The sequence below is a fragment of the Vulpes vulpes genome, chromosome 11 (assembly GCF_048418805.1).
Source record: "Vulpes vulpes isolate BD-2025 chromosome 11, VulVul3, whole genome shotgun sequence".
In the NCBI taxonomy this organism is placed as follows: Eukaryota; Metazoa; Chordata; class Mammalia; order Carnivora; family Canidae; genus Vulpes; species Vulpes vulpes.
In genome coordinates this window covers 60797516-60822587 of record NC_132790.1, presented here as the reverse complement: position 1 = coordinate 60822587, position 25072 = coordinate 60797516, and the positions used below count along the sequence as shown (strand labels likewise).

The following is a 25072-nucleotide window of genomic DNA, read 5'->3' as shown; positions in this document are numbered from 1 at the left end:
TGCACAAAACTAATGATGAATGATGGAAACTATCAAATAAACCAAAAGTTTTATAAAAACATAGAAGAACAGGTGCAGTTGGTGTTACATGCTGAATGGTATCCTAAATTCGTATGTTAAAGTTCTAAACCCTGGTAGTTACAAATGTGACTGTATTTGAAGATAGAGTTTTTAAAGAGGTAATTAAAGTTAAATGAGGTAATTAAAGTTAAATGAAGTCATTAAGGTGGGCCCTAATTCAATATGACTGGTGTCCTTATAAGAAAAAGAAATTAAGACGCAGATATGTACAAAGGGAAGACCATGTGAAGACACCAGGAAAAAATGACTATCTACAAGCCGAGAAGAGAAGTATTAGGAGAAACCAACCCTGCTGATACCTTGATCTTGGATTTTCAGCCTCCAGAATTGTGAGGAATTAAATTTCTGTTGTTTAAACTGACAAATCTGTGGTACTTGGTTATGGCAGCCCTAGCAGACTAAGATAGTTGAGAAACATGTAAGTCAAGTCTTTATAAATTATAATAGTCAATGTGCAAAAATATCCAAAACTGACAAGTCAAGAAATTTAAAATATGAATATAAATATAATTTTTAAAAAGTACTTGTTAGCATTTAATATGAACCTACTTCCACTTGGCTTCAATCTACAAGGATGTAGGCCGCACCCTGCTGACCCCCTCAATATCCTTAATCTCTTCAGGGCAGCCCGGGTGGCTCAGCAGTTTAGCACTGCCTTCAGCCCAGGGCATGAGCCTGGAGACCCAGATCAAGTCCCACATTGGCCTCCCTACAAGGAGCCTGCTTCTCCCTCTACCTGTGTGTCTACCTGTCTCTGTCTCTCTCTGTGTCTCTCATGAATAAATAAATAAAATCTTTAAAAAAAAAAAAAAAAAAAAAGAAATTGCCTTAACAACAACAACAAAAAATCTTCTCTTTGGTTCTTCTACTGAAAAATTTGGCTTTCAGGATGACAGGCTGTTTTGGGAGCTTTCCTTTTCCCAAATCTTTGTAGTAGCCCAATCACACCATATCAATGATAGGAGCAGCTCCAGTTCTACTTTTGGCAGCATTTACCCACATCTGCTTGCTGACCAAGGTCAGCAGTTTCTCAAGGTTGACAAAGCTTGGGCAGAAGTTCTAGTTCCTCTTTAAGTCGTAATGCCTCATACCAACTTTTCCAAAGTAAGCTGGATGATATTGTGATACAGCATGCCACCAGCATTAAACCAGCCATCTGGGAGTTTCTGGTGTTTGCCCATGCAGCTGTGGTCCATGTGGCCCTGAAGCTTCCGGGTCTTTCTCAGTCTGGATGGCATGTCAGCAGCCCACACAAAAGAGCTAATGGTTAAAAGCTAACGGAGTTTAAAGAGTTGTCTCTGAAGAATGGGATGGGGCCCCCCACTCCATCTTGAATCCTTAAAAGATCTTTTCACAATTCAGGTATTTTCTGATTTTTAAAAGATAATATGCATATATTATATCATAAACACACAATTACATGCACATAATTATGGGCAGCACCCCATAATTAATATTTTGTTTGAGACAGAGCACAACAAAAGGGGCAGAGAGAATCCCAAGCAGGCTCCATGCCCAGCATGAATCCCAACACAGGGCTCAGTCTCACAATCCTGAAACCATGACTCCAGCTGAAATCAAGAGTCAGATGCTTAACCAACTGTGTTACCTAAGCACTCCAACCCAATATTTTTGCAAAATCATTTTGAAAAGGTGACTCTTGCAGAAGTGTGAAAGGAGATTTGGGGGCATGGGAGTATACTAGAGACAAGATTAGAGTCAGAGGCTGATGAGCAGGCCAACATGACAATGAAGACCAGATTTAAGGATGAGAAGGCAGAAATGATAGATAAAAAAGAGAGAGAGAGAGAGAGAGAGAGAAATGATGGATCAGGAGACCTTATGAACAAATCAAATGGAATGAGTAAAAGAGAAGGCACAATCATGGGAAAAACTCAAACTCTTGATTTGGAAACCTGCATGGAGGTGTTATGCATTGAATGGGGAAGGTAGAAGGAAAAGACATTTGGAGGACAAGGAGACAGGTGAGGTTGGGCCTGTGAGATTTTCATGAGGAGATATTTTGGAGGCATCTGGGCAAATATATATCTGACATACCTGACAACAGAGTTCCTAGGGGATGAGGAGCAAGGAGGGCAAAGTAGGGACAGGATTTAAGCACTCAACCTCCTTCCTGCTTTCTTTTCTCAATTATGTCTTGTCGTGGAGGAAAAATGACAAGCCTTAAAGTCAGTCCACTAAGTTCCCATGCCTCACACCTAGGAGGCAGCTCACAGGGCCATAGACACCCCAAAAGTCCTCTCATAAGACAAGGAAATTGCTCCTCAGAAAAGCCAATTCTAGGTTCAGTTAATGGCTGAAGTGATAATTGACAACTCCCTTTGATAAGAGAAGCTGAAAATAATTCATCTTCTATCTCCCAAATCAAAATTAGGGAAATGGTCAGAAAGAAACTACTTCTCAAAAAATGCCAGTTTTAAATTGTTTCAGGGATGAGCTATTTCAAAATCAAACCTCATATGCTATTTAGGACATATCAAAGGACAAGAAAAGAAGGAAAATATCTCCATTCTTTTAGAGACCCCAACAGAGCTTATCAGATCTTGCTCATAATAATTGCTTTAAAAACCACTCCAATATATGTAAATATACCTGAAAAGTCTAAATATAATAGCAATAGAATCTAAGAGTATTTTAAAATTAATTCAAGTTGGATTTATTTCAGGAAGGTCGGCACAGCTAAAAATTAGGAAATCTAAGTGTAATACATTTCTTCAAAATATTTGATCCATAATGGATCAAAGGGAGAAATCATGTGATGATCATGAGAAATTTCCAAAAAGCATAAGACCTTGATTTATTTTTTAGAAATTCAATAAAATTAATAATATATACATACACAAAACTAACAGCTGGTATTCTCCTTAATGGTGAAGCATAAGCATTCCAATTAAAATCCCAAACAGTATAGAGTTAACCTTTTAACCTTCACAGGGGTTAAGAGTACTGACCCATGCAGTTGAAAATCCTCATATAATTTTGATTCCCTAAAACCATAACTACTAATAGCCTACTATTGGCCAGAAGCCTACCTGTAACAGACAGTTGATTAATACCTATTTTGTATATTATATGTATTACATACTATATTCTTAAAGTAAGCTACAGAAAAGAAAATGTTATTAAGAAAATCAAAAGAAAGAGAACAAATTTACAGGACTGTACTGTATTTTTCTAAAAAATCTGCATGTATATGAACATATGCAATTCAAATCCATGTTGTTCAAGAGTCAACTGTAAGCATGTTAAACAATAAAATAATTAAAAAGTAAAACAAGTGCATTAATATTCTAAACAAGAGGGCAAGTATCCCATATTTGTAGATCTTGTCATTACATTCCTCAAAAACCCGAGAAAATCGATTGGAAATTATCAGAGATAATCAGCAAATTCAAAAAAGTGATTAATTACAAAATAAATGCAGAAAATCAGTAGGTTTCTTGCACACCAAAAAAATAAAAATCTAATTCACTTAAAAAATTCAATACAGGGGCACCTGGGTGTGGCTCAGTGGTTGAGCATCTGCCTTTGGCTCAGGGCGTGATTCCTGGGGTCCTGGGATGGAGTCCCTCAGCAGGCTCTCCCCCAGGGAGTCTGCTTCTCCCTCTGCTTATGTCTCTACCTCTCTCTGTGTGTCTCTCATGAATAAATAAATAAAACCTTTTTAAAAAATTCAATACAAAAATAGATCCCATTCTCTTTTCAAGCAGGTCAAATTTGAGTAATACCTACCTATGGGAGTTGAAGATCCAGAAAATGACTTCCTTAAACTCACCATACTCTAGTACTACCTGGAAAGTCCTCATGCAGCTCCATTGATTCTTATATCCACCTTTGAAGATCACTTTTCTAACGGGGGGGGGGGGGGGGGGCTAGAATCAGCAGATAAAGTGTAACAAGATAATTAAAACTCTCTAAACACACACACAAACAGATCCCACTCACATTAATATAAGATCTATCTGAATAGATAGTGGGTGGCTCATTCAGTTAAGCATCTGCCTTCGGCTCAAGTCATGATCTCAGGGTCCTGGGATTAAGCCCTGAGTTAAGCTCCCTGCTCAGGAAGAAGTCTGTTTGAGATTCTTTCTCTTCCTCTCCCTCTTCCTTCCCCTGCTCACACGCTGTCTCTAAAATGAATGTATTGATCTTTTAAAATGAGAAAGAGAAGAAAATGAAAAAAAAAAAAACAAGGAGACAAGGGTTTTGAGTGACACACTGGACCAGATGGACTTAACAGATATATTCCGAACATTTTATCCTAAGACAGCAGAATACACATTCTTTTCAAGTCCACATGGACCAGTCTCCAGATAGATCACGTTAGACCACAAAACAAGCCTAAACAAATACAAGAAGACTGAAGTCATAGCATGCACCTTTTCTGACCACAATACTATGAAACTAGAAGCCAACCATAAGAAAAAGTCTGGAAAGACCACAAATACATGGAAGGTAAACAACATACTACTAAACAATAAATGTGTCCACCAGGAAATAAAAGAAGAAATTTTTTAAAAATACATGGAAACAAATGAAAATGAAATGCGACAGTCCAAAGCCTTTGAGACACAGCAAAAGTGGTTCTATGAGAGAAGTTTATAGCAATACATGGCTACCTCAAGCAAGAAAAATCTCAAATAAACAACCTAACCTTACACTTAAAATAGCTAGAAAATGCACAACAAACAAAGCCTACAGCCAGCAGAGGGAGAGAAATAACAAAAATTAGAGCAGAAATAAATGATATAGAAACTGAAAAATATATATGTAACAATCAATGAAACCAGGAGCTGGTTCTTTTAAAAAATTAATAAAATTTATAACCTCCAGCCAGACGTATCAAAAAGAAACGAGAAAGGACTCAAACAAATAAAATCACAAACAAGAGAGGAGAAATAACAACCTTCACCACAGAAACACAATTATAGGAGAATATTATGAAATATTATATGCCAACAAATTGGACAACCTAGAAGAAATGGAAAAAGTCCTAGAAATATAGAAATTACCAAAATTGAAACAGAAAGAAACAAAAAACTTGAACAGACCAAAAACTAGCAAAGAAATTTAATCAGTAATGAAAAAACTCCCAACAGAAGTTCAGGATCAGATGACTTCACAGGTGAATTCTATCAAACATTTAAAGAAGAATCAATATTTATTCTCAATCTATTCCAAAAAATAAAAAAAGAAAAGAAAACTTTCAAATACATTCTATGAAGCCAGCATTGCCTGCTACCAAAACCAGACAAAGACACCACTTAAAAAGAGAACTACAGGCCAATATCTCTGATGTAAAAATCCTCAACAAAATACTGGCAAACTGAATCGAACAATACATTTAAAAAATCATTCACCATGATCAAGTGGGATCTAATCCTGTGTTGCAAGGGTGGTTCAATATTCACAGATCAATCATGTGATATATCACATTAATAAAAGAAAGGATAAGAACCATATGATCATTTCAATGATGCAGAAAAAGCATCTGACAACAATATCCACTTGTGATAAAAAAACCCTCAACAAAATTGGTTTAGAGGAAACATATCTAAACATAATAAAGGCCATAGATGAAAAATCCACAGCTAATATCCTAAGTGGATATTTAAGTAGGTAGGTAGATAATATCCTAAAACTCTCAAATTTTCCTCTATCGGGAAGAAGACAGGGATGTCTACTCTTACCACTTTTATTTAGCATGGTACTGGAAGTCCTAGTCATAGCAATTAAACAACAGAAAAATAAAAGGCATCCAAAACGGGAAGGAAGAAGTAAAACTTTCAATGTTTGTATACATGACACTATATACAGAAAACCCAAAAGACTCCACAAAAAAACTGCTAGAACTGATAAACAAATCAATGTACAGAAATCTGTTGCATTTCTATACCCAGTAATGAAGCAGCAGAAAGAGAAATTAAGGAATAAATCCCATTTACAATTGCACCAAAACCAATTAGGTATCTAGGAATAGGGCAGCCCGGGTGGCTCAGCAGTTTAGCGCCACCTTCAGCCCAGGGAGTCCCACATTGGGCTCCCTGCATGGAGCCTGCTTCTCCCTCTGCCTTTCTCTGCCTCTCTCTCTCTCTCTCTCTCTCTCTCTCTGTCTCTCATGAACAAATAAATAAAATCTTTAAAAAAAAAAAAGATATCTAGGAATAAACCCAACCAAAGAGGTAAAAGACAGACACTGTGAAAACTGTAAAACACTGATGAAAGAAATTGAAGATGACATAAAGAAATGGAAAGACATTCCATGTTCATGGACTGGAAGGACAAATATTGCTAAAACCTCAATACTATCCATAGTAATTTACATATCTAGTGCAATCCCTAGCAAAATACCAACAACATTTCTCACAGAGCTAGAACACACAATCCTAAAATAGTATGGAACCACAAAATACCTAAAAAAGACAAAGCCATCTTTTTTTTTTTTTTCCAAAGCCATCTTAAAAAGAAATGCAAAGCTGGAGGCATAACAATTCTGGACTTCAAGTTATATCACAAAGCTGTAGTGATCAAAACACTATGGTACTGGCACAAAATAGACACATAGATCAGTAGAAGAGAACAGAAAGGCCAGAAATCAAGCCACAATCATATGATCAATTAATCTCCAACAAAGTAGAAAAAGAATATCCAATGGAAAAAGATGGTCTCTTCAATAAATGGTGTTGGGAAAACTGGACAGCAACATGCAAAAGAATGAAACTGGATCATTTTCTTATATCACACACAAAAAATGAATTCAGAATGGATGGGTTTGCCTGGGTGACTCAGTTGGTTAAGCTTCCAACTCTGGATTTCAACTCAGGTCATGATCTCAGGGTGATGAGATCAAGCTCTGTATCTGGCTCCACGCTGGGAGTGGAGACTGCTTAAGATTCTCTCTCTCCTTCCTCCTCTGCCCCTCCCCACCCCACTCATGCTCTCTCTCTCAAAAATAAAATAAAATAAAAAGCAAAAATGAACTATTGGGACTTAATCAAGATAAAAAGCTTTTGCACAGCAAAAGAAACAGTCAACAAAACTAAAAGACAACCTACAGAATGGGAGAAGATATTTGCAAATGACACATCAGATAAAGGGCTAGTTTCCAAGATCTATAAAGAACTTATTAAACTCAACAGCAAAGAAACAAACAATCCAATCACAAAATGGGCAAAAGACATGAACAGAAATCTCACAGAGGAAGACATACACATGGCCAACAAGCACATGAGAAAATGCTCCGCATCACTTGCCATCAGGGAAATACAAATCAAAACCACAATGAGATACCACCTCACACCAGTGAGAATGGGGAAAATTAATAAAACAGGAAATAACAAATGTTGGAGAGGATGTGGAGAATGGGGAACCCTCTCGCACTGTTGGTGGGAATGTGAACTGGTGCAGCTACTCTGGAAAACTGTGTGGAGGTTCCTCAAAGAGTTAAAAAATAGAGCTACCCTACGACCCAGCAGTTGCACTACTAGGGATTTACCCCAAAGATACAGATGCCGTGAAAAGCCGAGACACCTGCACCCGGATGTTCATAGCAGCAATGTCCACAATAGCCAAACTACAGAAGGAGCCTCTATGTCCTTCGACAGATGAATGGATCAAGAAGATGTGGTATGTATACATACAATGGAATATTACTCAGCCATTAGAAACAACGAATACCCACCATTTGCTTCAATGTGGATGAAACTGGAGAGTATTATGCTGAGTGAAGTAAGTCAATCAGAGAAGGACAATCATTATATGGTTTCACTCGTGGGGAAATAAAAAAATAGTGAAAGGGATTATAGGGGAAAGAAGAGAAAATGAGTGGGAAAAATCAGAAAGAGTGACAGAACACATGAGAGACTCCTAACTCTGGGAAATGAACAAGGGGTGGTGGAAAGGGAGGTGGGCAGGGGGAATGGGTGACTGGGTGACGGGCACTGAGGGGGGTGCTTGACGAGATGAGCACTGGATGTTATACTATATGTTGGCAAATCAAACCCCAATAAAAATATATACATATTTTTAAATGATTTAAATTTTCAAAAAAATTTTTAAAATAAAATAAAAAATTAATAAAAATTCAAAATCGATGAAGATCTAAATGTGAGACCTGCAGTCATAAAACTCCTAGAAGAGAACACAGAGAGTGACTTCTTTGACACTAGCCATTGCAACTTATTTCTAGATATGTCTTCTGAGGCAAGAGAAACAAAAGCAAAAATAAACTCTTGGGACTACATCAACATAAAAAGTTTCTGCACAATGAGGGAAATAATCAACAAAACTAAAAGACAACCTACAGAATGGGAGAAGATATTTGCAAAAAACATATCCAATAAAGGGCTAGTATCCACAATATATAAAAACCTTACACAACTCAATACCCAAAAAACATAATTCAACTGAAAAATGGGCAGAAGGCGTGAATAGGCATTTTCCCAAAGAACACACCAGATGGCCAATAGACACATAAAAAGATGCTCAACATCACTTATCATTGGGGAAAGGCAAATACAAACTACATGAGCTATCACCTCACACCTGTCAGAATGGCTAAAATCAACAACATCAACAACAGGTTTTGGCGAGGATGTAGATAAAGGGGAACCTTTGTTCCTGTTGGTAGGAATGCAAACTGGTACAGCCATTATGGAAAACAGAATGGAGGTTCCTCAAAAAGTTAAAAATAGAACAACTAAAAATAAAAATAAAAAACTAAAAATAAAAAATAAAAATAGAACTAATACAATACAGAAATTGCACTACTAGGTATTTACCCAAAGAATACAAAAATACTGGGACACCCGGGTGGCTCAGAGGTTGAGCGTCTGCCTTCAGCTCAGGGCATGATCCCGGAGTACCAGGATCGAGTCCCACATCAGGCTCCCTGCATGGAGCCTGCTTCCCCCTCTGCCTATGTCGCTGCCTCTCCCTGTGTCTCTCATGAATAAATAAATATTTTTTTAAAAAAAGGATACAAAAATACTACTTCAAAGGGATACATGACCCCAACATTTATAGCAGCATTATATACAATAGTCAAATTATGGAAGCAGCCTGTGTGTCCACCAATTGACAAATGTGTAAAGATGTGATATGTATATGTCACAATGGAATATGACTCAGCCATAAAAAAGGAATGAACTCTCTCTGCAATGACATGGATGGAGCTAGAGTATTATGCTAAGCAAAATAAATCAGAGAAGGATAAATACCAAATGATTTTTACTCACATGTGGAATTTAAGACACAAAACAAATGAGCAAAAGGAAAAAAGAGAGCAAGAAGCAAATCAAGAAAACGACTTAATTATGGAGAACAAACTGATGGTTAGGGATCCCTGGGTGGCGCAGCGGTTTGGCGCCTGCCTTTGGCCCAGGGCACGATCCTGGAGACCCAGGATCGAATCCCACATCAGGCTCCCGGTGCATGGAGCCTGCTTCTCCCTCTGCCTATGTCTCTGCCTCTCTCTCTCTCTCTCTCTCTCTCTCTCTGTGACTATCATAAATAAATTAAAAAAATTAAAAAAAAACTGATGGTTATTACCAGAGAGGAGGTAGGTGAGGGGTTAGATGAAATAGATGATGAGGGTTAAGGCGTGCACTTGTTGTGATGAGCACTGGGTGTTGTAGGGAAGTGTTGAATCACTATATTGTACACCTGAAATGAATATAACACTGTATGTTAACTAGGTAGGAAAAAATTTCAACCCTACTACAAAAAAAGAAATAAGAAAGAAGAAAAAGAAGAAAGAAAGAAAGAAAGAAAGAAAGAAAGAAAGAAAGAAAGAAAGAAAGAAAGAAAGAAAAAGAAAAGAAAAAAACCAGTTTTAAAATCCTCTGACCATACATTCTGCACTAGAGAATATTAGGTCCTTTACTCAACTCAAAGTTCAAACTACCCTCTCTGCCTACCCACTCATCCAGTATCATCATTAAGCAAATGGAGTCCAGAGTTCTGCACGCCATCCAATAGCCCCACCAGATTAATCACCTCCCATGAAGTCTTTAAAGATTATACCACTAGGCCTCCTCCTATGTAACTCACCCCTAACAATGCACTTGTCACACTAGAATCTAAGGGTTTTTCTGCTTGTCTGGTAATGGGCTCTCTGAGAACAGAACTCAAGACATCTGGCCCTTGGTAGGTATTTAATGTTTGCTGAATAAATCAGTGAATGAATGATGACAAATGATTAAGGCATTACTTTTCAGACTAGACCAAAACAGAAGCCAAAGCCCAGAGAGCACACTTGACTATGGTGTGGTCACTTGCCTAGGGCAACTTTCCATTCATAGAAGACTGGAGAGCTTCTCTGTTACATCCATCTATTATCACAACACAATGTTCCAGATATTTTTTTTACATGTATTTTTTCACATATCAACCTTTGGCTCCTTCTTAGAAGGGACTAAGGCTTTGTGCATATTTGGACCTCTGCCAGCTGAACCAAAATCTAGAGCAAAGTAGGAGTTGACTACTTGCTGCTTCAATGCATGAATTGACAATTGATCGAGTTGTATTCTTCTATCAGAAATCCAAACACGAGAGCCAAGCTGACAGTTTTCTGCAAGAGCCAATGATCAGGGACCTATGCATTTTCTGCAGTTGACTTGGCCTGAGGTTCCCCCTCATCTCCCCTTTGGGAGGTCTAGGGCCACTAAACAGTGGTTTATGAGCACTGAGGGAGAATCTTGGTTAGACTTGACAAGTGGGGCAGCCATGGTGGATCTGGCCCAGGTAGCATACTCTAAACATACTTCATGTCCCATTGGCCACTGAGCATTGCAGTCAACAAAGGAAATAAGGCTGTACTGAGAGGAAAAACAAAGAGAAATAAAACTTAAGCTTGCAGCTAAGCTGCAAGAATACTTTCTTCTTAAACAGAAAGCTGGAGAAATGGGCATGACATCAGCCTTCAGAGGTGTAGATGCCATATCAGAGTGACCATCTGGAGAGTTCCCCACTCCAAGCTCTGCTGTTAGTCTGAGGAGGCCAGAGTGCAACCAGAGGACGGGAAAGAATTATTCTTGAGCCTTTCAGAGAAATTTAACATTATAATTATAGTGTTGCTATTATTTAATCTTGAAGTTTAAAATTGTCCTAGGCCTTTATTAGCCCTTTGAGAAACACAGGCCTTCCTTTGCTAATAATAACCTAAGACAATTGTGGAATTAATTTGGAGTTGTGTTCTGTTCATATTTTATCTACATAAAATTCCCCAAGAAATTCATTAACCAGGATTTTTGTTATAGCAAAAGAACTCTTATATTTAAAAAAAAAAAAAAAAAGGAGGTAAAAGCTACTCATAGACCTTTCTCTATAACCTAGGGAGCAGGTAACAGCTAGGTTGGTCTCAAAAGACCCCTGCTTATGACTGATTTAAATCCTTTATATCAAATATAAAGCCCTGAGAGCAGATCTAAAACCCCCAACTATCAGAGTGCTCTCACTTTGTCGGCTTCTACTACTGGAATTGAGATGAGTCTATGCCCAAATCAATGTAAACACAACTTGAGATGTATCACACTATTCTTTGTGTGTACAGACACACATAACACATGCATACACACAATTTTTTTATCTCCTTAGTAATATCAATTTGCCCTAAAGAGTTTTCTTTATCTCTATCGTCTCATATAAAAGTCTATATGTCTGATATTAACAGCTAAAATTCCAGCTTCTTTGTGGTTGCTGTTCTCATGCTATACCTTTTCCCATCCTTTTGTTTTCAATCTGTTTGTATCTTTGAACCTAAAATGTGTCTCCTGTAGACAGAATATAGTTGGATTTTGTTTCTTTTTCCAATCTGGAAATCTCTGAACTTGATTGGATTTTTAAACCATATACATTTAATGTTATTATTGATGCAGTTGGATTTACAACTGCCATCTATTTGTTTTCTATACATCTTCTTTTTTGCTCCTCTATTTCTTTTACTTTCTTTTTTGTCTGTTTTTTAATTGTTGAAATAATATCGACATACAATTTTATATTAGTTTCAGGTGTACAACATGGTGAATTGACAATTCTGTACATTATTCAGCACTCACCACCATAAATGTAGTCACCATCTGTCACTATACAGAACTATTACAATATTTTTTACTATATTCCCTATGCTGTACTTTTCATTTTCATGACTTACTTGTTTTATAACTGAGAGTTTGTAATTCTCAATTTCCTTCATCTATTTCACACATCCTCCCATCCATCTCCTCTCTAGAAACCACCAATTTGTTCTTTGTATTTAAGTTTGTTTTGTTTTCTAGATCCTTCATACATGTGAAATGATATGGCATTTGTCTTTCTCTGTCTGACTTATTTCATTTAGCACAATACCCTCTAGATCTATTCATGTTGTCACAGATGGCAAGATCTCATTCTTATGACTGAGTAATTAATATATTAATTAATATATTAACATATTCTGTTAATACCACCTCTTCTTTATCCATTAATCTATTGATGGATTCTAGGTTGCTTCCATATTTTGGTTATTGTAAATATGCTGCAATAAACATTGGAGTGCATATATCTTTTCAAATTAGCATTTCTATTTTCTTTGGGTAAATACTCTGCAGCGGAATTACTGGAATTTCTCTTCTGATACCAACTAATACTGGATCCTTTAGCCTTCTTTTCTAGGCATTCTCCAATTCACTGATCAGTTTGTGTTTCCCCTAAACCAATGACAAGTTCTCTTTAAATCTATAACTACCAAACCTCACACTGAAAAATATTTCAAACCACTCACTATAGCCACAAATATAAAGGGAGAGGCAAGACAACCAGATATTTAATCGGATTTCTCATCAGTGCTTTGGAAACATGCAAAACATTTACCTAACCATCCATAAATACCGAGTGTCCTCTTTCATGTCTATGCCCCAGAGCATGAGGCATCACTGTAAATGAAATCTCACTCTTCATTTCTTGCCTAAGATATTTTCTTTTCTGCTAGTACATTAATTCACTGCACACCAATTCTGGATCTGTCTTGGCTCCTTGAGGGACAAAAAATAAGTAAGATGCAGTGCTTACTCTTCAAAAAATAGTCAAAAAGGAGATAAAGACATGCAAATAAAAAGCTGCATGATGAAAAGAACAATAAATACCATTATTGAGTATTTACTACATGCTGGCTAGTCATGAAGCTATAAGCATACCTCCTACAGTCTTTTGCCACAGCTTTATGATCTTATAAATGAGGAGACCAGGGCTTGGAGAGACCAGGTCCTATAACCAGGTGGTTGAAAGAGCATGTTGCAGCAAAGAGGGGAGGGTCAGCTCAGCCTGGGCAATGCAAGAAAGACTTCAAAGGTGGAAAGTCTTCAGTTGAAGAATGAGAGGAGGCTTCTAAGTCAAAAACATTTGCCTGGCTGTGAATTTAAAACAAATAAGGTTGCAGGTCAAATTTCTAAAAGGGCTTTTTTAAAAAAAATATTTATTTTTTTGAGAGAGTGAGTGACAGAGAACATGAGCAGAGGGAGCTACATCAGGAGAGGGAGAGGCAGGTTCCCTGCTGATTAGGGAGCCCAATGTGGGGCTCGATCCTGGGACCCTGGAATCATGACCTGAGCCGAAGTCAGACGCTTAATTGACTGAGCCACCCAGGCACCCTTTAAAAGGGCTTTTAGAGCCAATAATTGGAACTTTTTTGGTGTTTTCCTACTTAGTCCTAACAAAGTCACAAGATCACTAAAAAACTAAATGATATGAAATAAGGTACACATGGACGATCCTCTTCAAACATCTGTCCACCCCACTGGATCTTCCCCTCCTCCTAAAATGCTACAATTAGAGATTCATTCTTTTGGTAAGGTATCTGGTCTGCTCTCTGGCAGTTCCCTATTAAATGCTCAGATGAGACACGTGCTAGTTACTATCCATTAACACTATAGCATGAGTCAGTATATCCATTCAATGCTAGGCCTAGAGTTTGACCATCAGTTACTATCTGGGTGATCTTAGGCAATTTCCTGAACTATAAAACAGGGATGGTAATGATAGTATCTACTGGTATGATTATTGCAAGGATAAAATACATGCAAAGCACTTAGCACAGTGCCTAGCACTTTTTGTAAGCACTCAGTAAATATCAGTAATCTTATTTATAATATATTTAACAAGAGCTGGAGGAGAGGAAGATTAGAGGGGAAATGTGTAGATGAGGGAAGGCCAGTGAGGGCAGATCAGGGGGAGATTGTCTCTCTGGAGCTGAGAGTCAGACACTGACATTGGAGACAAAAAGGCAGAGATTGGACAAGTGGAGACGGAGGTTGCCATCCTTGGTATGGTACTGTTTAAGGCTCGTATGGTTACATATTAGTTTCCCCATAAACTTCATCAGTCTCATTCACCACTGTATCCTGCATTTCCCACAAAGGTGCTCCATAAGTATTTGTTGAATGACTGAATGAACAAAATGGATTGCCTTTGAATTTCAAAATACATATCATATACATAGAACATATTCCACAATAGTCATTGTAGTCATACTGGGTTCACAAGTTAGCAGATTACTTTTTGTCTTTATACATCTCTTTATTTTTTGTTTCTGAATTTTCTGCACCAGTCTTTAGTTTTATAATTTGGAGGGGGAAAAGTTCAAACAGTTCTTGGTTTTCTGGACAACAGCGATTAGACTGCTCTCATGTTTCCCTCATAAAAGAGGGGGTTTTTATGAAACAGAGCTTCTCAAATTCTAATGTGCTTACAAATTGTGTGAGAATCTAGTTAAATGCAGATGCAAGTTCAGCAAGTCTAGGGCAGGCACCTGAGTGTCTGAGTTTCCAGCGAGCTCCCAGGCAATGCTGACAGTGTTCGTCTATGCACCACACTGTGAGAAACCAGGTTGTAGTCTAATCTGGTTGGATAAAATAAATCCAAACCAAACATACGTACCAAGAAACCAAAAGCAAGAAGAGAATATGTACAATGGGGAGACGGCACCTCATCCTGAAGCCAACATGACTTCAAGGCATTTATCTCTTAGGTTGTGCATTCTTGAGGATTCTATTCTGCTCATTTGGTCCATTGGGAGGCTGTCTTGTTCAAAAGAAGGGATTCGAGTCTGTGAAAGCATCCAAGATTCTCATATTTTCTCAACAAAAGGAAAGGCTCATTTTTTTACTCAGTCTTCCATTAAACACTGCCACTGTGGCTGTCAGTTGTGTTCTCTTTAGATTAATGTCTCCTAAATTAATTTTGTGTTCAATAAACCTCCATAAATGTTTGTTCAGCAGACCAAATTGGACCCTTCAATTTAACTAAGGGTAGAAGCAGAGCCACACAGCTCTTGTCCCCATTCACATGCTGTTGGCCCTTCTTTCATTAGTCACTGTCACTGCTGGTGTTCACCGGTCCCTGCTAAGCTCCTCCATATAATCAAATGTTGCTCCTATTGAAATATAATCCTCCCAGAGCATAGAGGGGCATTTTCTAAATTGGCTGAAGAGGATTACAAAGCACTGGAGAAGAAAATAAGTACAAGTGGAAGCAATCCATAATTTAAGATTCTTTGACAGCAGCAAATCTTTACTTTTTTTTTTTACTCTTCATTTTCTCATAGAATTTTTAATACACTCCCCTCCCACCCACCTTGTCCTGTTAAGTTCCCATAGTCGATACTGACTCTGCTAAATCCCAATATTACAGATTTTGGAGTTGGTCCAGACTCCTCATTTTGCAGATTAAGAATCTGAAGCCCAGTGAGGCTGGACAACTTTCCCCAAGCCCTGTATTGTGACCAAGACACCAGGACTCCTCCATGACCCCAAGCTGTCTTCCTTAGCTTAATTGTTTTGAGAGCTTGGGAGTGGACAAACCACGTTGGTTGCTATTTTGCTATCAGGGTAAGTCCTAGTAAATACCTTCAAAATCCAAATGGTGCTTTGATAGTTATAACAACAACTAGAGCAGTAGCCCTTGATTTTACTTTTCAATTACAGAAATTTTCAAAAATACTCCAAAGTAGAGAGAATGCTATGATGTATTTCCATGTGCCTGACATCCAGTTTCAGTGATTATCAACATTTGGCCATTCTTGTTTGATATACTCACTATTTCTTCATTTTGGCTTAAGCAGTTCTTTTTAATACTTCTGATTATTTTTTCCAGGCTTTACCAATGTGTCTCCAAATGGTATGCACTTGCTGTTATCTCCAGATTTATCAATTTTAGGTATCACCTATTGACATACCTCTCTTCCCCAGCCCAATATTCTATCCTCTGGTTCAATTTCTCCAAAGATTAAGTTCTCAGCCTCCTGCAGAAGTGGAATGAGAACCTAATATTTAACAACTGCTTACACCAACTTTCAAGTAGCTACTTCGCTATCTCCATGGCTGCACCTTACCCAGCGTTTGAAAGTTCCTGTGGCACCCCCATATCTGAGCCCTTCCTGTATTCTGCATGACAAAAGCAATCAAACAGAGCATGTGTGCAAGCACACTCATACACATACACCTCTACTCACACTCACTCATACACACACCTTGCAAACAATTTTAAGCTTCGTCCTCTCAATCTGTGAACTTTTCTTCCCTCCTCTCTCTGGCTTGATGTTTTGTGATTCAGAGTTCCAAATGTTTCATAATTTTTTTATAAAAAAAGATTTTATCTACCTATTTGAGAGCGAATGAGAGAGAGAGCACAAGTAGGGGAGAGGGGCAGAGGGAGAAGGAGAAGCAGACTCCCCACTAAGCAGGAAGCCTGATGCGGGATTCCATCCCAGGACCCTGGGATCAGGACCTGAGCTGAAGGCAAATGCTCAACCAACTGAGCCACCCAGGTGCCCCTCAAATGTTTTGTAATTTTCTATTTCTTGTTCTTGTGGTTGATTTTGGATAATCTGGGGGTTGGGGAATGAGAGAAACATCCCTACTATATCATCTTCCAGAATATTTACTGACTAAGATGAAACCAGCTCCATCACTTACTAGCTATGACATTTTGAAAAAGAGACTTATCTTTTCTGAATCTCAGTTTTCTCAGCTTCTCCAATAATCTACCCTCCCAGGTGGCTGGATTGAATGAACCTGATGCCTGCCACCCAGAGAAGTCCTGTTATATCAAGGGACAGACAATGGTCACCACAAAAGGCAGTGCTAGGACTCCCCCCAGGGGGTTGGATGGCAGAGCAGGTCTCAGGAATAACTTGGTACCCTGCTTGGCACCACTACAGATATTTATTTGCCTGCATTTCTGATTCAGCTCATTGCCCAAAGACCATGCAGGGGCTGGGGGGACAAGCAGAAGGTTCATCTTTCAAATCTCCACAGCAACCATACACTGAGGAAGAACCAAGGGGTCAAAATTCATGGTCATCCTCATAGAATTGAAATTCTGCATTCTGCCTTGGTGTTTCATTCATTGTGTTTTGTTTTCTAACAAATCAAAAGCCATCTGTCTACCTATAAAAATCATGTTTGATTCCCGCTTCTAGGAATCTATCCCAAAGATACACTGGTAAAAATAAGAAGAGATATGTACATATGGCATTTTACTGCTGTGTTATTATATATTAATAGAACCCTGGAAAAATGTAAATGCCGATCAATAGAAAAGTGAGTAAATAAAATATAATATATAATAAGTGTATATATAAAATATAATATAAACACAGTGGAGTGCTATACACCTGTCAAAAGATGTACAGTGTAAGGAAGTAGTTGCTAGGATAAATAGTTAGTAAACATTTTAATGCAGTGAAGTTTGTATAGTTCCTAAAAAGTGGTAAATATAAAAATATGCATTTATGGAAGGATGAACCACACAACTCTTTAAATGGTTACCTATAATCAGAGGAGAATAAAAGGAATAAAATCCTAGCTTCTCAGAATATAACTGGTTTTGAGGATTTGACTTGAAACCATACAAATAACTTACATAATTTCAAAATAAAATTAAATTTTTAAAGTGCAATCCCTAAAATCAAAAGAACAAATGAACATAAACATAAATACCTTGGTAACACAATCCCAAGAAAAAATATCCTAAGTGACTCTAAAGTAATTGCCTGTATATATCTAACAGCTCATACCTTTAAAGAAAGAAAGAAATGCAAAATTCTTGTTTTCAGTAACTACATTGTTGAGAGGAGTATTTACATTATTATACAAGAGATTTTACTGGCAGTGTTTTAAAAAAAAAAAAAACAGGTACTTATGATGATGTCATTGAAAGTCAGGTTTTTCCATGCAAGGGAAGATGACACATATGTCAGATCAGTAAAATTTACTCTATAATCCTAAATTTGAATGGAGAGTATCAATGTAAACTTATAAGGTATTTTTTTATTTTTTAACTATTTTTTTAAGATTTATTTATTTCAAAGAACATGCAGGGGGTGGGGATGGGAAGAGGCAGAGGACGAGAGAGGGAACAAAGTCTACTCCAAGCCTGGAGCCTGATGCAGGGCTAGATCTCACAATCCCAAGATCATGACCTGAGCAGAAACCAAGAGTCAGATGCTTAACCAACTATGCCACTCAGGCACCCCTTAACTGTTTATTTTTAGGTAATTATAGATTCACAGGAAGTTGCAAAAATAGAGGTACTATAAACCCTTCACCCAGTTTCCCCTAATGGTTACTTGCTGCATAATATGGTACAATATCAAAACCAGGAAACTGACGTTGGTACAATGTGTGAATACAATTCTATGTTATTTTACCACTTGTATCAATTTTTATAACCACCACTACAATCAACGTACAATTATTCTATCATCACAAAGATCTCTCTCATGGTAACCCTTCATAATCATACCCACTTCCTCCCACTCATCACCCTAACCCCTGCCAACCACTTATCTGTTTCCATATCTATAATTTTGTCATTTCAACAATGTTACATAAATGGAATCATAGAGTATGTTACCCTTTGAGATTGGCTTTTTTCATTCAGCAAAATGCCCTTGAGATCCATCCAAGTTCTGTATATCAATGGTTTGTTCCTTTTTATTATATTCCGTGGTGTGGATGTACCACATTTTGCTTAGCCATTCACTCATTTAAAGATATTTTGGTAGTTTCCTATTTGGGACTATTGCAAATAAAGCTGCTACAAACATTTGTGTTCTGGTTTTTGTATAGACATAAGTTTCATTTCTCCAGGGTAAATGTCCAAGGCTGTGATACGGGGTCATTCCATAAGTGTATGTTTCATTTATAAGAAATTGTCAAACCATTTTCCAGAGTGGCAGTACATTTTACATTCCCACCAGCAGTTTGAGAGAACTGGTTTCTCTGCATCCTTGACAACGTTTGATATGGTACATTTTATTATTTTAGCTGTTCAAATAGTCATATAGTGATAATTCATCATGGCCTTAATTTGCATTTTCCTAATGACTAGTGGTATTCAACATGTTTTCATGTGCTTATTTGCCATCTGTATATCCTTCTTAGTGAAATATCTCTTCATGACTATTGTCCATCTTTAGCTGGACAGTTGTTGAATTTTGAGAGTTCTGCATGTACATATGCCCTTTGTCATATATGTGGTTTAAAAATATTTTCTCCATGTAGCTTGTTTTTTCATCTTCTTAACAAAGTCTTTCACAAAGCACAAGTTTAAATTTTGGTGGGATCCAATTTAGCAATTTTTTTCTTTTATGAATTTAGGTTTTCTATCTAAGAACTCTTCACCAAGCTATAGGTCCAAAATATTTTTGCTATGTATTCTTCTAAACATTTTATCGTTTTTTAATTTTTTTTATTTATTTATTTATTTTATAGTTTTGTGTTGTACATTGAAATCTATGACCCATTTGAGTTACATTTGATATAAGTTGTGAAGTCTAGGTTGAAGTTTGGTTTCGGGGGTTTTTTGTTTTTGTTTCGACCTATGAATATTCAAATGCTCAACACCATTTGTTTAAAAAGGTAGTCTTTCCTCCACTGAAGTACTTTTGCATCTTTATCAAAAGCCATTGTGGTTTATATCTGGGTTTTTTTATTTTGTTCTATTGATCTGTATGTCTTCATACCTGCTCCAGTAATACTTGCCTTAGTTATTCTAGTCATATAGTAAATTTTAAAATCAGGTGGACTGATTTTTCTCACTTCTTTTTAAGAATTCTTTTAGCTATTCTTGTTCCTTTACATTTCCATATACATTTTAGAATAAACTTACCTGTTTCTATAAATAAATCTTGCTGAGATTTTAATAGGAATTGTGTTGATCTATAGATTAATTTGGGGAAAACAGACACCTTTTTTATGTTGAGTCTTTCAATCCATGAACATGATATGTTTCTCCATTTATTTAAATCTTCAATTTCTTTCATTAACATCTGGTACTTTTCAGCATACAAGTCTTTACAACTTCTGATAGATTTATACCTAAATATTTCCTTTTTAAGTAGGCATAAATGGTATGTTTGTTATTTCACTTTGTATGTTCCTTACCAGCATACAAAAATATAATTTACTTTTGGTTTTTTTTTGTTTTTTTTTTATAATAAATTTATTTTTTATTGGTGTTCAATTTGCCAACATACAGAATAACACCCAGTGCTCATCCCATCAAGTGCCCCCCTCAGTGCCCGTCACCCATTCACCCACACGTCCCACCCTCCTCCCCTTCCACCACCCCTAGTTCGTTTCCCAGAGTTAGGAGTCTTTATGTTCTGTCTCGCTTTCTGATATTTCCCACACATTTCTTCTCCCTTCCCTTATATTCCCTTTCACTATTATTTATATTCCCCAAATGAATGAGAACATATAATGTTTGTCCTTCTCCGATTGACTCATTTCACTCAGCATAATACCCTCTAGTTCCATCCACATTGAGGCAAATGGTGAATATTTGTCATTTCTAATGGCTGAGTAATATTCCATTGTATACATAAACCACATCTTCTTTATCCATTCATCTTTCAATGGATACCGAGTCTCCCTCCACAGTTTGGCTATTGTGGACATTGCTGCTAGAAACATCGGGGTGCAGGTGTCCTGGCGTTTCATTGCATTTGTATCTTTGGGGTAAATCCCCAACAGTGCAATTGCTGGGTCGTAGGGCAGGTCTATTTTTAACTCTTTGAGGAACCTCCACACAGTTTTCCAGAGTGGCTGCACGAGTTCACATTCCCACCAACAGTGCAAGAGGGTTCCCTTTTCTTCACATCCTCTCCAACATTTGTGGTTTCCTGTCTTGTTAATGTTCCCCATTCTCACTGGTATGAGGTGGTATCTCATTGTGGTTTTGATTTGTATTTCCCTGATGGCAAGTGATGCGGAGCATTTTCTCATGTGCATGTTGGCCATGTCCATGTCTTCCTCTGTGAGATTTCTCTTCATGTCTTTTGCCCATTTCATGATTGGATTGTTTGTTTCTTTGGTGTTGAGTTTAATAAGTTCTTTATGGATCTTGGAAACTAGCCCTTTATCTGATAGGTCAGAAAATTAAGGAAGAATTAAAAAGATTCATGGAAACTAATGAGAATGAAGATACAGCCGTTCAAAATCTTTGGGATGCAGCAAAAGCAGTCCTAAGGGGGAAATACATCACAATACAAGCATCCATCCAAAAACTGGAAAGAACTCAAATACAAAAGCTAACCTTACACATAAAGGAGCTAGAAAAAAAACAGCAAATAGATCCTACACCCAGCAGAAGAAGAGAGTTAATAAAGATTCGAGCAGAACTCAATGAAATCGAGACCAGAAGAACTGTGGAACAGATCAACAAAACCAGGAGTTGGTTCTTTGAAAGAATTAATAAGATAGATAAACCATTAGCCAGCCTTATTAAAAAGGAGTGAGAGAGAAGAAGACTGAAATTAATAAAATCATGAGAAAGGAGAGATCACTACCAACACCAAGGAAATACAAATGATTTTAAAAACATATTATGAACAGCTGTACGCCAATAAATTAGGCAATCTAGAAGAAATGGACGCATTTCTGGAAAGCCAGAAACTACCAAAACTGGAACAGGAAGAAATAGAAAACCTGAACAGGCCAATAACCAGGGAGGAAATTGAAGCAGTCATCAAAAACCTCCCAAGACACAAAAGTCCAAGGCCAGATGGCTTCCCTGGGGAATTCTATCAAACGTTTAAAGAAGAAACTATACCTATTCTACTAAAGCTGTTCGGAAAGATACAAAGAGATGGATTACTTCCAAATTCGTTCTATGAGACCAGCATCACCTTAATTCCAAAACCAGACAAAGACCGCACCAAAAAGGAGAATTACAGACCAATATCCCTGATGAACATGGATGCAAAAATTCTCAACAAGATACTAGCCAATAGGATCCAACAGTACATTAAGAAAATGATTCACCATGACCAAGTAGGATTTATTCCCGGGACACAAGGCTGGTTCAACACTCGTAAAACAATCAATGTGATTCATCATATCAGCAAGAGAAAAACCAAGAACCATATGATCCTCTCATTAGATGCAGTGAAAGCATTTGACAAAATACAGCATCCATTCCGGATCAAAACTCTTCAGAGTGTAGGGATAGAGGGAACTTTCCTCGACATCTTAAAAGCCATCTACAAAAAGCTCACAGCAAATATCATTCTCAATGGGGAAGCACTGGGAGCCTTTCCCCTAAGATCAGGAACAAGACAGGGATGTCCACTCTCACCACTGCTATTCAACATAGTACTGGAAGTCCTAGCCTCAGCAATCAGACAACAAAAAGACATTAAAGGCATTCAAATTGGCAAAGAAGTCAAACTCTCCCTCTTCGCCAATGACATGATACTCTACATAGAAAACCCAAAAGCCTCCACCCCAAGATTGCTAGAACTCATACAGCAATTTGGTAGCGTGGCAGGATACAAAATCAATGCCCAGAAATCAGTGGCATTTCTATACACTAACAATGAGACTGAAGAAAGAGAAATTAAGGAATCAATCCCATTTACAATTGCACCCAAAAGCATAAGATACCTAGGAATAAACCTAACCAAAGAGGTAAAGGATCTATACCCTAAAAACTATAGAACACTTCTGAAAGAAATTGAGGAAGACACAAAGAGATGGCAAAATATTCCATGCTCATGGATTGGCAGAATTAATATTGTGAAAATATCAATGTTATCCAGGGCAATTTACACGTTTAATGCAATCCCTATCAAAATACCATGGACTTTCTTCAGAGAGTTAGAACAAATTATTTTAAGATTTGTGTGGAATCAGAAAAGACCCCGAATAGCCAGGGGAATTTTAAAAAAGAAAACCATAGCTGGGGGCATCACAATGCCAGATTTCAGGTTGTACTATAAAGCTGTGGTCATCAAGACAGTGTGGTACTGGCACAAAAACAGACACATAGATCAATGGAACAGAATAGAGAACCCAGAAGTGGACCCTGTACAATTTACTTCTGTATGTTGATCTACCTGCAGCCTTATTCGGTTCATGAGTTAGTTCTAGAAATTTTTATGTAGATTTATGGGGATTTTCTACATAGGTCATCATGTCATCTGCAAATAGTTTTATTCTTCTAATATGCATGCCGTCTATTTCCTTTTCTTACCTTAATGCACTGTCTAGGGCTTGAGTATTAGTTGCATAAGAGTGGTGGGAACGCCAGATGAGTCTAGAAGCCAGGCTACTCACTCAGTCTTTGCTAGGGGTGAGGAAGAGGTATGTTTTATTTAACTGGATGAGGATAATTATCAAAGCATTTTCTATCCTTCCAGACTGTACCTTTCATGGTCCTTTGGCTAGGGAGAGGCGGCTTTTCTTGGGCTTATTTTTGTCTGTGTCCATTGGCATTTTTGATTACCAGCTTCTGAGCAGGTGAACTGGGTTGCAGTCAGTCTGAAACATAATGAAAAGAAAACCCAGGGAATTCACAGCCATATCTTTCCTCAAGTCATGAAATCTCCAGCTGACCCACATCTTTCTCTATACCTTTCAGAGTCTTCATATGTTTAGAATGTCCAGAGTTTGCAGTTGTATTTAGTAGAAAGAGTGGGGAGAAATGCATCTAGTCCATCTTGTCTGGAACAAGATGAATGTAAATATTTCCTCCTTTTCCTTTTTGAAAAACTCAAAGAAGTGTTTTCTGAACATGATACTCAATTGATATTTGAATCAGTGATCTTTAGCTGAAGAGAAGCACAAAGTCTCAGGCCTATAATTGTTTAATGCTCCATCAGATAGAATTCTGCTCCTTAAGAGAGAGGGAACTCTGACATCTCTCCTGAGGCTTTCAGAAGTTCAACATTGCTCTTGATATTGTCCCTAACACAAAGGGAACACTTATTCCAAAGACACCAAAGATAAGAAGGCAGCTGATGCATAAATGTCAGGATACAACCATTCTCCTTCATGTGTCCTGAACTCTCTTAGTTAAATTTGTGGTAGCTGAATCACTGAGTTTGGGATTTTACCCGAGAGCCCTCAATCAGAAGGAGAATGATGGTTTGTGATATGTAAAACCCTAGTCCCCATTCTAAACCATTCCCACATGATAGTTTCAGTCTCTCAGTGTTATCATGTCAGATGTCCCTTGGTGCCAACAGAATTCATTTCAAATGCGGAAAGAGAAACAAGAAAATCAAAAGTCAGTCTCAGTGGATCTGAGTCTTGACTCCCTTACCTTACCAATGTCTCCTTTATTCTGTAGATAGATAGCAATTGGTTCCCAGAGGAAGAAGAATGATATGGGGAGGAGCTCAACCACACCCTGAAAATAAAAACTGGAATTGAGCCCTACCTTGTCATATACCATCAATAAAGTATACTGTACCCAGCTAAAAAAACAAAACAAAACAAAAAAACAAGACAAAACAAAACAAAACAAAACTGGAATTGAAGCCACACATCTCACTAAGGCTCCTCAGATAGTTTTTCATCATCTGAAGCACACTGCTGCTTTAGGTAATGAGCACTGAGATGTGTGCTCTGTTCTAGAGTGTTCCAAGCCTACATCACAGAAGACAAAATAGTCACAAAGTGTTCCCAAGGGTACGGGAGGGGAGTCCATG

The 25072-nt window shown here is 37.6% G+C and overlaps 1 pseudogene; it reads right to left on the bottom strand.

The window, feature by feature from the left end:
* Positions 1-909: 909 nt before the first annotated feature.
* Positions 910-1319, bottom strand: LOC112921524 (large ribosomal subunit protein uL15-like; annotated as a pseudogene).
* Between the last annotated feature and the right edge of the window lie 23753 nt (positions 1320-25072).